At 44.1% G+C, this 15,655-nt stretch overlaps 1 long non-coding RNA gene across 1 annotated transcript in view; it reads left to right on the top strand.

The window, feature by feature from the left end:
- The window catches only part of 1110020A21Rik (RIKEN cDNA 1110020A21 gene), a 40,529-nt gene that overhangs the window by 4,432 nt on the left and 20,442 nt on the right, over positions 1-15,655 (top strand). The window contains exon 2 of the long non-coding RNA NR_027929.1: positions 4,225-4,306. This is a non-coding gene — a long non-coding RNA (RIKEN cDNA 1110020A21 gene). The remainder of the gene's footprint in view (positions 1-4,224; positions 4,307-15,655) is intronic.

Raw genomic sequence — 15,655 nt, 5'->3', positions numbered from 1 at the left:
ATCTGGATGGTCTGTAAGTTCATCCTGAGCACAGTGCTTCCAATGCCACACAATGTTTTCAGATTTTAAATGGGGCACAGTGCATAGCAGTACCTAATCGAAGTCTACGTTGCAATGGGAATCTTCATATGTTCTTCATTAAGAACCTCTTACCTATTTGCTATGCCCATTTGTGTTCCTGTTTCATATAAATTACCAAACTTCCTTGAAGTACTTTGGTGTCGAACTCCGGGTACCCTGATTTGGGTTACATAGAAATACTGGGTTGAACATAATCCTCACAGATGATAAGCCAGCACTCTACCACCAGTGACTGGATATATTCTACTACTGTCTCTCTCTATATGAAATTTGGTAGAGTCGTTACTTAGTATGCACAAAGTCTTGAGTTCAGTCCCTAGCAACACATAAGCCATGCGGTGGTGCACACCTGACTTCTCAGCACCTGGGAAATAGAAGCAAGAAGATCAGTAGTTGAAGGCCAGCCTTGACTGCACAACAAGAATCCACAGAAGCCAGGCAGTAGTGATGCACCTTTACTCAAAGCACTTACTTGGGACGAAGAGACGGGTAGATCTCTGTGAGTTCAAGGCCAGCCTGATATACAGAGTAAGTTCCAAGATGGCCAGAGCTACATATAGACACACAGAGAAACCCTGTCTTGAAGGAAAACAAAACAAAACAAAACAAAAATCCACTGAGTTGAGTACTATGACAGGCACTTCTGACCTTCAGACAGGGTCGTATTGTATAGCTCAGGTTGGAACTTGTTACATACCCAAGGCTGGCCTCAAACTCATAGCAACCCTGCTGCTTTGCCCCCACAAGTGCTGGGCTTCCATCCACAATCCATGATCCATCATGATGGGACCATTCTCTTTTCTTAGCAACGTTCAGCCCTCACTTTCCGTAAATGAATTTTTTTTGCCTAAAAAAGCTTCAGCATTTCCAGAGGAAAAACACAATTGGGGGATGTATGTCTAGCTACATGGACATTCAGCAAGAGGTGATCTATACTGTCAAAACATTACCTTAAAATTGCATAAGAGGAGGCTGGTGAAAGGCTATCCAGTGAACCAAATTGGATTTGTAGCACCCACATGGCAACTCACAATCTCTGGTTCCCCGGTATCCAACACAACTCTCTTCCTAGCCTCAGGGCAAAACTGCAAGCAGGCAAGCAAAACACCAATACATATAAAATAAATTTGATTTTTTTTTAAACCATAAGCTGTTTCTCTGCTCCACATGTGTTTTTTTTTTATAATACTAAAGTCACATTTATATTCTTGCCATCATGATGAGAAATGTCTTTTTAAACTTTTAACCACGCTATATTAGTTTTTTAAATATTGGTGGAAATATTCACTGAATTTGACTATGAGTAACAGAAAACCTACACAGTGACATTAAAAACAACAACAAAAACCCTCCAGAACAGTGGTTCTCAACCTGTGGGTCAAAACTCCTTTGGAGTATGGTATCAGATATCCTGCATGGTTACATTACAATTTGTAACAGTAGCAAAATTACAGTTATGAAGTAGCAGCAAAATAATTGCATGACCCGGGGGAGGGAGGGTTGTCACCATAACATGAGGAACTAAATTAAAGTGTCTCAGTGTTAGGAAGGTTGAGAACCACTGCTGTGCAGGATAGGAATTGATCTAAGTAACCAGTGATGTCCCAAGCAGTAAAGGCCCTGTAGGATGCTGTGTTAGTTAGGGTTTTACTGCTGTGAACAGACACCATGACCAAGGCAAGTCTTACAAAGGGCAACATTTAATTGGGGCTGGCTTACAGGTTCAGGGGTTCAGTCCATTATCATCAATGCGGTTGGCCATGCAGCATGGCAGCTTCCAGGCAGGCACGGTGCAGGAGGAGCTAAGAGTTCTACATCTTTACTTGCTGGCCTCTAAGAGAAGACAGATTTCCAGGTAGCTAGGGTGAGGGTCTTAAGCCCACACCCACAGTGACACACCTACTCCAACAAGGCCACACCTCCTCATGGGGCCACTCCTTGGGCCAAGCATAGACAAATCATCACAGACGCTTACTGAAGAGGTAGTTAAGATGGTCAGACCTAAAGCTTTGGGGAGAAACTCACATGACCATTTCTAACTGCACAGTATATGAGGAAGTCTGGCGAGTGTGAGCTCACAGGCTCCTGACAGCAGAGAGTCTCAGGGATTGCTAAGCTTCAGAGTTACCTGAATGAGACCCTAATACCTGGACTGCTCAACTCCACCTCTGAAGGGTCTACGTTTATAGCTCTCAGTTTGGAGTCTAAGAATTTGGGTCTCCCAAGTGATGCCGGTGCTCTGATCTGGTGTGATGCTGTTCTTGGTTGTCAACCTGCTACCTCTAGAACTAAGGAGAACCCAAGCAACTCGCTAGGTACACTTGTGAGGAATTTTTTTTTCTTAATTAAATTATCTGAAGTGTGAAGACCAACTTTTCATTCGGTTGCTTTGAATTGGGAATATATACCTTTAGCCCAGTTCTCATGAGGTGAGAAGAGACATATTTAATCTGGGCCACACCTTCTGCTGGAAGCCTATATAAAAGACACAGGAGAAGGAGGCTTGCTCTCTTTGCCTACTTGTTCTCATTCTCACTGGTAAGCCCCTTCCTTCTCTGGCATGAAATCCTCCTTCTTCAGGATTCCAGAATATTACTAAAGACCATCCAGCCTCATGGGCTGAACAACTACTGGATTCTTGGACCTTTTATGATATATATATATATATTATATATATATATATATATATTCTATTATATATGTTATATAAGTTATTTCTCTAGAGAACATTGACTAATACATTTGAGGACCACATTTTAGGCACTTCTGGACTGAGCTGAGGATGTAGTTCAATGGTAGAAAGTGCATGATCTCATGAGTTTCATCTCCAGCATGACATTAGCTTGGGTTACTCAGGATCCATGGCCTGTTATTGATAAGTTGGTACTAGGAACCTGGCCCTTTTGGCATTTATAAACACTTTTAAAATTTACTTCTGTTCTATCTATGCATAGATGAAAATAAACCCAAACAGAGGCAAAATCAAGATGCCTGACCATAGAGACATCAGCAGGTTGTTGATGAGCCCAGCCTTCTCTATCCAGAACCACTTAGAACCTCAGGCTTTGAGATGCTAAGGCTTGATGCTTTCTAGCTTACATGACAACCGAGCGGATCCAATGCAGCACATAACGCTAATTTCACTAAATTGTATGTAATTAACTCTCCCACCAACTGTCTTAGAGCCAAGCAGAACATGAACAGTACTGTCAGGTCTGGAATATTGGGCAGGTTTTAATGAAGAGCTATTTCCAAGCAAGGCAGAAGAGGTCAATCAAGTTTAGCCTCTAGTGTTAGTTCCCAAGCTACATGTCCGTGTTCATTCATGTTTCCAAAGGGATGAGAGGAAGAAGAGTCTACAGAAACATATAAACGGAAGGGACTTATGTTGCCAAGAGCAGTGGCTCAGCTCTCCCAGTATTTGTTTGGGAGGCCAAGGTAAGAGGATTTATCATGAGTTCAGAAAGTAAAAACGGGAGAGAGAAAAAGAGGAAGAGGAGGTGTGAGTCCAGTCTCCTCACAGGAACTCCAATTTGTCGATGAGAGATGAAAAGAACACTCTTTAACTCGAAAGTGGGTTTCTTGGTCTCACCTCTTCCTTCCCTATCACCTCAGGCTAGACTTACCCACTGGCCCCATGTATCCTGAGATCTCGGGGCATGTCTGTGAGACACTTATCTCTAGTAGGTCAAATGAGGTGGGAAAACCCACTGTACTGGCTGGTTTTGTGTGTCAACTTGACACAAGCTGGAGTTATGACAGAAAAAGGAGCCTCCCTTAAGGAAATGCCTCCTGACATCCAGCTGTAAGGCATTTTCTCAATTAGTGGTCAAGGAAGGAGGAGAGAGCCCAGCCCATTGTGGATGGTGCCATCCCTGGGCTGGCAGTCCTGGGTTCTATAAGAAAGCAAGCTGAGCAAGCCAGGGGAAGCAAGCCAGTAAGCAGTATCCCTCCATGGCCTCTGCATCAGCTCCTGCCTCCAAGTTCCTGCCCTGTGTGAGTTCCTGTCCTGACTTCCTTTGATGATGAACAGCAGTATGGAAGTGTAAGCTGAATAAACCCTTTCCTCCTCAACTTGCTTCTTGGTCATGATGTTTCGTGCAGGAATTCAAACCCTGACTAAGACATCCACCCTACTCTTAGGCAACACCATTCTTGGGCTGAGGTCCTCGATGTGCATAGAAAGGAGAAAGGTGGATGAGCACCAGCATGCCACAGCCATGAGGTAAGTAACCAACACAACTAATACAAGAGAATGCCTCTTGATATTTTCCCTACAGATCACAGAGCAAGTGGCATCTGGAGGGGACAAGAAATAGCCAACATATACACATTTACATTTTTAAAATATTTACTTCCATCAAATTGGTCCTTTTGCACAGTTAAAGAACACACAAGTTGTAACTGCTACAAGTATTTGTGGAGAAACTTCTAAGTCAGAAGTCTCAGAAAATGGTCTGGTGGCCTAGCCCCCAAGGTTTTCAAACTCCCCGTCTCACAAGTATGTTCTACAAGTCTGGTACCACCGGCCAGTGGTGGTGCACACCTTTAATCCCAGCACTTGGGAAGCAGAGGCAGGTGGATTTCTGAGTTCGAGGCCAGCCTGGTCTACAGAGTGAGTTCCAGGACAGCCAGGGCTACACAGGGAAGCCCTGTCTTGAAAAAAACCAAGCCCTCCTCTCCCCGCCCCCCCCCCAAAAAAAGGCTGGTACCCTAGGGCTTCCTAACATGGCTATTGTAACATAATGCAGAAACATACCTGAATGTTTTATATTAAGCCAGATGTCAAAGAAATGTTTGGGATTTATATGTCTCTTTCCTCAGTTTCTTTTCTCTTACAAGGAGTGTAGTTCTGAGCTGAGGGGAGACATGGGGGAGTGGGAGTAGTGATGGGGGTGGATGGGAGGTGGGGGTGTCTAAGTCTCCACAGACTCCAAGTCCTAATCAGTTGATCAACCTTCTAGACTCTTTAGCAAAGGCGGGCTTTTCCCACGGAAACTTCAGTTCAAACCGATTAGAAGTTGTAGGATTTGTTAGATCCACTGCTCCTTTTACTTACTGTGTTAATAGTAGTTAGGGCTGGGATAGGCCTCAGCCGTAGACCATTTACCTAGCTTGTGCACCAGCCCTGGAAAGAAGTAATTCCACAACCAATAAATGTTCAAACATATATATTGTTATATCATAAATGTGTTTGTTTAATGCAGTCATTGGTTCCCTTGGTAATCTTACAAACTTCGTGTTACAAATACAACGGAGCAAAACCAAACCAAAAGGCCTGGGGGCATGTCTGGGGTGGGGGTTGGTTTGATTACATTAATCAAGGTGGAAAGACATGGCCTATGGACAGCACCACACTCTAGATTTGGATCTTGAACTATATAAAAAAGGAGAAAGTGGGCTGAGTACATGCTGGGCCTGGGTCTCTCTCTGCTCCTGTCTAGGATAGGAGTGGCTAGCCACTTCAGCTCCTGTTGCCTTGGGTCTCTCATATTCGTAGGTGACAGTGTGAAGGCTTTAATGGACCCCTTTGTCCCTTAGTTTCTACTCAGGGTATTTTTATCACAATAATAGAATCAAGGAAGAAAGAAATCGTCTTGGTGAGAATTTTTCCAGAGGCTTTGGGGGATTTTCTTGTTTATCTGAAACTTCCTTGTGTTTTTTGAGGTAAACAGTTACTATGTTGCCCAGTAAGTCTTGCCCAATAAACTCCAGGAAGCTATCCTCCTGTCTCAGTCTCCCAGTAGCTGAAGTGGTAAATTCTCACCAGCTGTGCTTGCCTCAAAAGTCTTTACTAGGAAAAGTTTAAACACACAAAAATAGAGCCAATAACAGTATAAACCGGGCCCCAGGCTTCTGTCACAGGGATTATACAGCCCATACATGGCTGCCACAGTACACCAGTCTGTCACAGGGATTATACAGCCCATACATGACTGCCACATCACACCAGTCTGTCACAGGGATTATACAGTCCATACATGACTGCCACATCACACCAGTCTGTCACAGGGATTATACAGTCCATACATGACTGCCACATCACACCAGTCTGTCACAGGGATTATACAGCCCATACATGACTGCTATATCACACCAGTCTGTCACAGGGATTATACAGTCCATACATGACTGCCACATCACACCAGTCTGTCACAGGGATTATATAGTCCATACATGACTGCCACATCACACCGGTCCTCTCTCCATTTCTAGCCCTATGGTCTTTCTCAGAAATGTGCCCTGTATTAGCCTGGTTAGCTTGGGCTACATAATGAGTTTCAGGCCTGCCTGGGTTAGGGAATGAAACCTTATCTCAAATTAAGTAAGTAAGTAAATAAGAATATGTACTTTGTTGGGAGGCAGAGGCAGGCGGATTTCTGAGTTCGAGGCCAGCCTGGTCTACAAAGTGAGTTCCAGGACAGCCAGGGCTACACAGAGCAACTCTGTCTCGGAAAAAAAAAAAAAGAATATGTACTTTGAACAAACTTTACTCTCTGGTGCTCCCATTACCTAATAAGTAAGTCCTCAGGATATTTTAATTCTAAATAGAAATTGAAACGAGACATAATATGCAACACTTTAATGTCTGAGAAAGTAATTGAAAGCTAATTGATTATCTTTGAAGTGAAAAGATCAGACACTCGAGATGAAAGAAAATGACCTTTTTCTGAGCACCATTTAAAAGGCAAAGCCTCAGGCCGGCCACGTGTGAGAGTCTTCCAGCCAGGCTCCATTTATGCTGCACTGCACCTTAAGTCTGAATTTGGCACAGGAAACAGCCGAACTAGGGGAACGGACAGCCATCCGTTAAAGCACCATTTTCATTGTATTTTTCTGAACATAGTTGATGGTCAAACTCAGTTACAGTGACCATGTACCCACAAAGAGCCACCACGTCATGACTTCTACTAAAAGTCTGTAGGGTCCATGGTAAGATAACACCAAATAAAGACCTTTGCTGGTAATTATATAGATCAATTTTACATTTTGTGACAATTACAGAAATAATAATCTGTAAAACAACACATATTTTTGTTTCATTCTCCTGACTGCATTGTGCGTGTTTTAGAAGATGTACATGAAAGAGCTATGATTTTCTTTTACTGTAACTTTAAAAGAGTACTTCTATTTGATTCATACAAGGTGATTAGGTTATAAAGTCACACATGTTGTTGCATATCTAAGTGATTTTTTTTTATGCCAGTCAGGACACTATGCAGAACAGCACAGAATAGTCAACAAGCGAGTCAAAGGACTTTGTGACTAGGACAAATAGCTGATTGGACCCAGGACAACATAATCTCCCAACATCAAGCTACTTCTATGAAAAAGACTGTTGAAAATCCCTAAGGTTTCAGAGAACACTTTCAGTTAGAGCGTCTCTTGTTTTTCACCATTACACTAGGACCCAACATGAGCTGGACTAGCAATCAGAGCCAAAGAACAAATTTTTTTTGTTGTTTTTTGTTTGTTTGTTTGTTTGGTTGGTTGGTTGGTTTTTCAAGACAGGGTTTCTCTGTGTAGTCCTGGCTGTCCTAGAACTCACTTTGTAGATCAGGCTGGCCTCGAACTCTTTTTAAGGGAATTCCTATCAACTAGCAATTGAACTTAGTCTGCATTGATCACCCTCTCTCTGTCCATTCCTCTGTGTGTGTGTGTGTGTGTGTGTGTGTGTGTGTGTGCACATGTGTGTCCTGGAACTTCCTCTGCAGACCAGGCTCACCTTGAACTCATAGAGATGCTCCTGCCTCTGCCTCCCAAGTCTCTCTGTCCCATGTACTCACCAGGATCTAACGCTCTTTCCCGAAACACGCTAGTAATGATTCTGTGCTGTGCAATGACAAAGGTTTGGTGTTTTCTTGTTGCATATTGCATTGTGGTAGCTGTGCACATGTATTCACATATGTGAGCATATGTGGGTAGAGCCCTGCCCCCAAGGCTGACATCGTGTGTCTTCCTCCCTAGTTCTCCATCTTATTGGTTAAGGCAAGGGCTCTCCCTGACCCTGGAGCTCACTGTTTTGGATAGTCTCTCAAGCCAGTTTATTTCAAGGATTCCTCAGTTCTGCCCTCCTAGAGTTGGGATAACGGGCCAGTGCCATCTGACTCTTATGTGGGCTCTGGGGATTCGAACTCCAGTGCAGCAAGTGCTTTGCCCACTAAGCCATCACTCCAGCCCCTTGTGCACAGTTTAACACATGATTATACACTGTTTTAGACTGGTCTTTAATTGTTTTAGGAATGTTACATATTTTCAACAGGACTGTAGTCACAGACACTCAACCCATGTATAATATATCTGGTGTTATTTTTATGTTAAACATGATGACACTGTCACGTCTTCTTGATTATTTATAGGAAAATCCAAGTGAACAACTGGTTTTGTACAACTGTGGCCAGAAGTCAAGGTCAATGGCTTCATGTAACAGGAGGAGGGTGAGAGGGACTCTCACCATGTTTTTTAATTCACTTTGATCCTCTGACTACAGTGAACATAAATCCACTTAAGTCAGTTTAGCTACATGGCCGTCCATAGTTAGAAGACAAGAGGCTTTTGTTTTGCAATTCAAGCCACATGAGACAAAACTAGGGACTGGAAAGTTAGAGATCAGCCCGTGTCTCTTCATAAGGTGGCATGGTCTCTTTCCCTCTGTTCAGCGGCTTCGTTTTTGTTGTGGTAACGGAGTGTGGTTAGCTCTTCACCGGTCCTTGTGCTTACCCCAGCAAGAACCTTCTATGACCTAGGATACACTGCCATGGGAATCTGATCTAGCCATCACCTCCCACTTTCAAATGCCTAGCAGAAATATGTTGGTTTATAATGGGTTTATAGAACCCTCCCCCCCCCCACCCAGTTGACTATCACCTGGATAGTAAGAATGATGTGCTATGGCACCATTCTGTGTAAGGTTGTAGACACAGAAGGCAAGCAACTGGACTGGGGCAAGTACTGCTGTGATCCTAGCCCTGGGGAAGGACAAGGATACCTTGGTCTACCTAATGAGTTCTGGGCCAGCCAGGGCTACATAGTAAGACTCTAGCTCATCATTATTTCTTACCTCCCACCTCCCATTCCCACAGCAACTATAATAATAAGAATTCTGGGCTCCCTGCATGTGATACCAGCTACATGGGAGGCTGAGACAGAAATACCACTTGAGCTCAAGAGTTACAGGCTGGTCGGGGCTACATGGTGACCCTCTCAAAGAAAAGAGAAAAGGATGTGAGGTCGTAGCTCCATTGATAGAGTGCTTGGATTGGCTCCCAGCACCTTATAAACTTGGTGCAATGGTGCAGGTCTGTAATTCCAACACTATGGGAGTAGAGCTAGGATGATCAAGAATTTGAGCTCACCCTAGACTACAAGTCAAGCTGAAGATGAGCCTGGGTTACAAAAATCCTATCTTTAACCCCCCCCTTTTTTTTGGGGGTTTTTTTGAAACAGGGTTTCTCTGTGTAGCCCTGGCTGTCCTGGAACTCACTTTGTAGACCACGCTGGCCTCAAACTCAGAAATCCACCTGCTTCTGCCTCCTGAGTGCCGGGATTAAAGGCGTGCGCCACCATGCCCAGCACAAAGACCCTATCTTTAAAAATGAACAAGAAGGAAGAGGAGAAAAGAAAGAATTGTTTAAAGTTAAAATATGTGTGTAAAACAAAATAACAGCTTTTGTTCATAACCCGCTTATTTACTTTTTTTTCTTGCGCCAGAGATTGAACCCATGGTAAAAACTCACTTTCTCTTCTGCCTCTTTGACTGGACCAGGGTGGCATTCTTCTCAAGACAGGCCAAATTGGTTTTGCTCCTTAAATATTTGATTCCTGGCTGAGAAAACGCCCATCAGATTGGACTGGACTTTTGAGAGGAGAGGCTGCAAGCTGAATCTGATTCAGAGCCACCAGTTCCCATACTGTGCCCAGGGAAAGGGGGACTGTCAACCTGTGGAGAGAAGCAGCCAGCAGCAGGTACCCTGGGAGGAGCAGAAGGGGAGGAGCAAGCAGGCTCTGGATCTTCAAGGCTGGGTGACTCTGGTTCCTAGAGCCCAGCAACTTCATTGCCTAGAATCCTCTGTAAGCTGTCTCTACATTCTTTTTTTTTTTTTTTTTTTTTTTTGCTTTGCTTAAATTAGTTTGTGTTGGTTTCTATTTGCAACGAAAATAGTTGTAACTGAGACATCCAGATTAAAAGTAGAGGAAAGGCTTTCCTATAATTGTCCATTGAGACACAGCGGTTGTACTGAGATGCCAATATTTCACTGCCATGAAAGGCTGCTAAATTTATCTCGTAGACTCACATATCTGTGCGGCTATAGAGTACATCTGTTGGTGACTCATGGGGATTAAATAGTGAGAGAGGCCTCTATTTCCTGACTAGCACTTGGGAGTTCCAGTACTAGGGAGTGAGCCCAGGCATCAATAATGCTAGGCCAAGGGCTCCACCACTGAGCTCTGTCCTCTTCTAGGCCATTTCCAGAGAAACAACGATATCTACAACAAAACTGTCCTTGACCTTTATGTCCATCTAGTGTCTTTATTATTACAAGCCTACTTTTTCCAAACATACGTATGCTGTTACTTAACACTGCTAGGCAGCACCACAGCATGTTTGTTTATCAACTTAAATGTCCACCACATTGTAAGAGAAACGTCTAGCTTCTTCATACTCTTATCAGGTTCAGCCACTCTGCTTGCTGTTTGCTGTGCGTGCGATGGGCAGCTCATGGTGGTCTTATGTGCTTCGCCCCCCCCCCCCCCGATAACAAGTGAGCTTGAACCCATTTTCATTTCCATTGATTACTTGAACATCTCCTTCTATGAGGAGCCTGTCTAAGACTCCACCTCACCCTTCCCCCATTATTCTGACTTTTAGTAATTCCTTATAGATCCTGAAGATGAGCCCTTGGTGCTGTCTGTTTAGAGGTTCCTGACTCCCTGTGTACATGGTTGTCATTTTCATCTTCAAATTTTTTTTTTTTACACAGAAGAGATTGTATTGTATCATTTCCACTCCCATGCTTCGCTTCTCTTAAAAACATAATGATTTCAGTTATTTGGGATAAAAGCCAACAAAACAGGCCATCCTAAGTGGCACTACTCTGTGTCTGTCTTAGAAGCAATCCCAAGGTAAAACAGACATGGTGGGTGATCCGGATCCACTAAAGGCTTGTGAACACTTATGGCCAAGTCCACTCCAGACGGACTTCAGAATATAGGGAGCCTGTGGGAGGGAAGGCTGAGAGTGGGGGGGGTCTCTGGAAAATGTGTTCTCTCGCCTTCACTTTTCCATAGTACAGGGAGGGCACCCCTCATCACCTCAAACGAAATGAAAGTGTCTTGAGATGTAGCTCAGGTCACCGACCTGCTTGCCTACCTTGCACAGGATGCTGGTTGGATGCTGGGAGTCGGGGAGAGACATGCCTAGAAACAGCCCCTGGAGTCTGAAGAGTGACTTTGAGTCTAAAGTGTAGGCACGTGGCTATCGCCTGAATGCCAGGCGTGTCGGGCGTGAGCAGGACTCTCATGACAATAGGTAAAGGTGACACTCAATGGAAGACGTAGAAGCCGTACAAAATGGTGCCCTGGGGTCATTTGGAAAGGAGCCAAGGGTAAAAGACTGTTGAAAGGCAGATAGCCAGAGAAGTGTTGTCTGCATGATAGCTACCACGAGAGCAGATGAAGGGGAAAGGTAAGCTCTGAGAAAACATCATAGAGAAAAGGCCTTGGGTACTCCAGGCCCAGGGCACACCCATGCTGGATGAACCCAAAGCAGGCACACCCGCTGGCATCCCTTTCCCTCTGGCCCTCTTTTACCGTGGTGCACGGAGCAGTTAGGATCAGAGGTCAGGGGACCAGAGGAGGAGAGGAGGGGCTGACAAGATAACACCTCCAACTGGGACTCCTCAACCAAAGCAGGCCTGAACTGGGGCAAAAAGGCTGATCTCTGATCCTGTTTGGAATTAAGAAATTGCCTTGTCGGGCATGGTGGTGCATGCCTTTGATCCTAGCACTCGGGAGGCAGAGGCAGGTGGATTTCTGAGTTCGAGGCCAACCTGGTCTACAAAGTGAGTTCCAGGACAGCCAGGGCTATACAGAGGAACCCTGTCTCAAAAAACCAAAAATAAATAAATAAATAAATAAATAAATAAATAAATAAATAAATAAGAAAGAAAGAAATTGCCTTAACAGAGCCGTAGTTGTGGGATTAGATGGGATAAGTCTCTTCCTTGGCTGTATCTGTTCTTATGCTTGACCCATCTTTTAGTCTTCAAGTATAGTGTTTAATGTTTTCATCTCTAAAAATATCTGTTTTGGCTTCCCGTGTGTGTGTGTGTGTGTGTGTGTGTGTGTGTGTGTGTGTGTGTAGGTGTGGATGAGCAGGTAGGCACACAGGCATATGGAGTCAACCTCAGGTACTTTATCTTTTCTACTTTAATGGAGGCAGGGTCTACTCTCCATCGTGTTGGGATGCAGCTTTATAGCCTTCTTATTCTTTGCTTGTATTTTAAAACCTGGTTTGGTTTTAAATTTCTTTCAGTATGTTAAACATAGCAAGTTTTTTCTTCCTCCTTTCTCCCATCCCTCATAGTGGTGGATTTGGAGAAGTAGATTTCAACACGGAACAGGCGGGCACGCTTTCCGCCACTGAGCTACTGCCGGAGCCCTAAACTCAGAAGATTCTGATAACAGCCATGCCTGGGATCTTTGAGGAGCTGATTATGCTGTTGTATTTTTGCTGCACTTTGTCCTAAGTGCCTCATTTCTTTGTGTTGTTGGGTTTTTTTTTGTCTACTTTCTGTCTCTGGGAGAGACGCAGTCAGACAGACAGACAGACAGACAGACAGACAGACAGACGACAGACAGAGAGACAGAGCTGAATGGCTAGCCTTGGTATTTGATCCATTAGATTTCCCTGGGGTCCAGGTTGAAGCTGTGCTCTTCTTGCCTATTGCCTAAGGGAGTTACTGACCTGGGAGGACGTCAAGGTCTCTGATCAGCTGGGTTTCAGACCTCCAGGGAGCATGCGTTCCAGCTGAGTGTGAGCCTAGAGCCTGCTTGTGTAACAAACCTTTAGGGAGGTTTTTTGTTTGTTTGTTTGTTTTTAATCTTAGTCTTGTTCTGGGTCAAGTTCAAGACATGCAGGTTTTTGTTGCTGTTGTTTGTTTTGTCTATTTCTGAGTGATGAGTTTATTTCTCTTTGAGGGTTTTAGCAGTCTCACTTCTGTGGGGGCCCAGTGGTTTGCACGTGTGTGGGCCCTGCATGTTATTTTGTCTCCCTTACATTCTGCCTTGAGGTCTTGAGCCCCCTCAGCTCCAGGCTGCCCTTAGTGATCCTTCTCTCTTACAATTCTCCTTTCTCTTCAGTTGAGCTCTTGTTGGTCTCTCTGAAACATGCTAATCAACATGACAGCCACAGATGTTTTTTGCATGACTCCCCAGTAGAAGTTTGCCAAAGCTCCTACAGCCGTTTGGCTGCTCCTCAGAACTGGGTCCCTTTTCTTGCAGGCACATATGCCTCAGAAACTCTGGACTCCATTCCTTCAGAGTAATGGAGTTCAGTGAATTTTTGGTTATCTCAGAGGACCTGAATAGAATGTTGTGTTGTGTTGTGTTGTGTTGTTTCAGACAGAGTTTAACCATCGAACTCCAGCTGGCCTGGAACTTGATGTGTAGACCATGCTGCGAGTAATTAAAGACACGAGCCACCACATCCTGCACCAAACACACACACACACACACACACACACACACACACACACACACACTCTCACACTTATATGTATGTGTGCATGCCTGAGTGACTATGTGAACACCACATGCATGGAAGAAAAGGACCCTTGGTGGTAGTCAGAAGAAGGCATTGGATCCTCTAGGACAGGCACTTGTGTGCAGCCATGTGGGTGCTGGGAACCAAGTTTATGCCCTCTTCAGGAGCAGTAAGTGCTCTTAACCATTGAGGTCTCTCTCCAACACCTATAATGTTTGGTTTTTACATGAGCAGGGCCATTGAATTGAACCCAGTACTGATGAATGCAGTTATCTTTATCCTCGCCTGCCCCTAAGCTCACTCTCTTCACAAGGCTGATCTCAGGTACTTCTTGTCAGTGTTAAAGATATAGCCCAAGGTCTTGCTCACTCTAGACAAGGCTCTACCACTTAACTGTCCCCAAGACCCAGGAAGACGTCTGAACAAAGTGATCCAGGAGAAGGGTTTGAGGGCCACAGTGAGGTGGCACACCCGATAGCATAGAGTCAAAAATAAGTGCAAGTTTGCAGCAGAGAAGCCAGAGACCACATCTCAGTGGAGGCAGGCACTGTGAGAGACTGGAAACTCACAGCACAATACCTCCCAGGGGGGGCTTTCTCAACTTTTGCCCAGCTCAGTGGGAGTCATTGGTCGTTCACAGTGGTTACTGCCCTTTGTTAGCAGTTTCTATGCCCTAGATTCTTATATGGCAAGATAGGTGTGATTTGGGCAAATGGGATGTGATTGAGGTGGTAACACTTCAGTCTAGATGATGATAACCTCCTGGGTCTTAAGAAAGGATGTAGCTTTTCGCCTGTACAGTGCATTCACAAAGTTGTTTATTTAGGGCAGGGCAGCAGGTATCCCTGGCTAGCCCCTAACTCCCCATCCTCTTACCTTTGACTCTTGAGTGCTGGGGTTACAGGCACATTCCACCAGGACCAGGCTTATGTTTGTGTTTCTTTCTTTGTTTTTATGTGTATGGGTGTAATTGACTTGCATCTATGTATGTGCACCACGTGCAGGCTTGCAGTTCCAACAGAGGCCACTAGAAGGCACTGGATCCTCCGGGGAGACTGTGGCAAGCCATACAACAAATGAGTTTCATTGTGGGATTGGAATCAAACTTAGGGCCTCTGAAAGAGGATGTAGGGCTCTTAACTGCTGAGCCAGCTCTCCAGAACCCTGCTTGGGTTTTTGAGCCGGAGCTCTGCCTGGCGGTGAGCTTTTCAAGACCAGTTGCTTCTTCCTGAGTGCTAGGAATAGAGACATGCCTACCACACCATGATTTCTTGTAACCTTAAGCTAGTCAGAAACAAACTGACCTAAGATTGTGGGTCATTCTGCAACAAATTTGCTTATAATGTTAACTATATTATATATAACATATAACTAATTAACTAATGTTAAATATTACAAATAATATTAATTATAAATATGTGTCATATTAAAAAAACATAATGAAGCTCATTAAGTTATATGTAGTAGCCATATTTCAGTCTTTTTAGATCCCAAGGTGTTGCTCACTCTAGATAAGGCCATAGCATAAAAAATGTAGCCAAGCAGTAGTGGTACACACCTTTAATTCCAGCATTCAGGAGGCAGAGGCAGGCAGATCTCTGAGTCCAAGGCCAGCTTGGTCTACAGAGTGAGTTCCAGGACAGCCAGGGCTACACAGAGGAATTTGTCTCAGAATAAACAAAAAATAAATAAATAAAAGGAAAAAAATAGTGTTACAAAAAAGCAAAAAGGGTAAAACAAATGACTTTTGTAAAGTAAATAAGTCTAGATAGACATGAATGTCAATTACATTCTAAGTTAGAGGGAAAA

This window comes from Mus musculus, chromosome 17, assembly GCF_000001635.26.
Source record: "Mus musculus strain C57BL/6J chromosome 17, GRCm38.p6 C57BL/6J".
NCBI lineage: Eukaryota > Metazoa > Chordata > Mammalia > Rodentia > Muridae > Mus > Mus musculus.
This window is presented reverse-complemented; position numbering and strand designations above follow the sequence as displayed.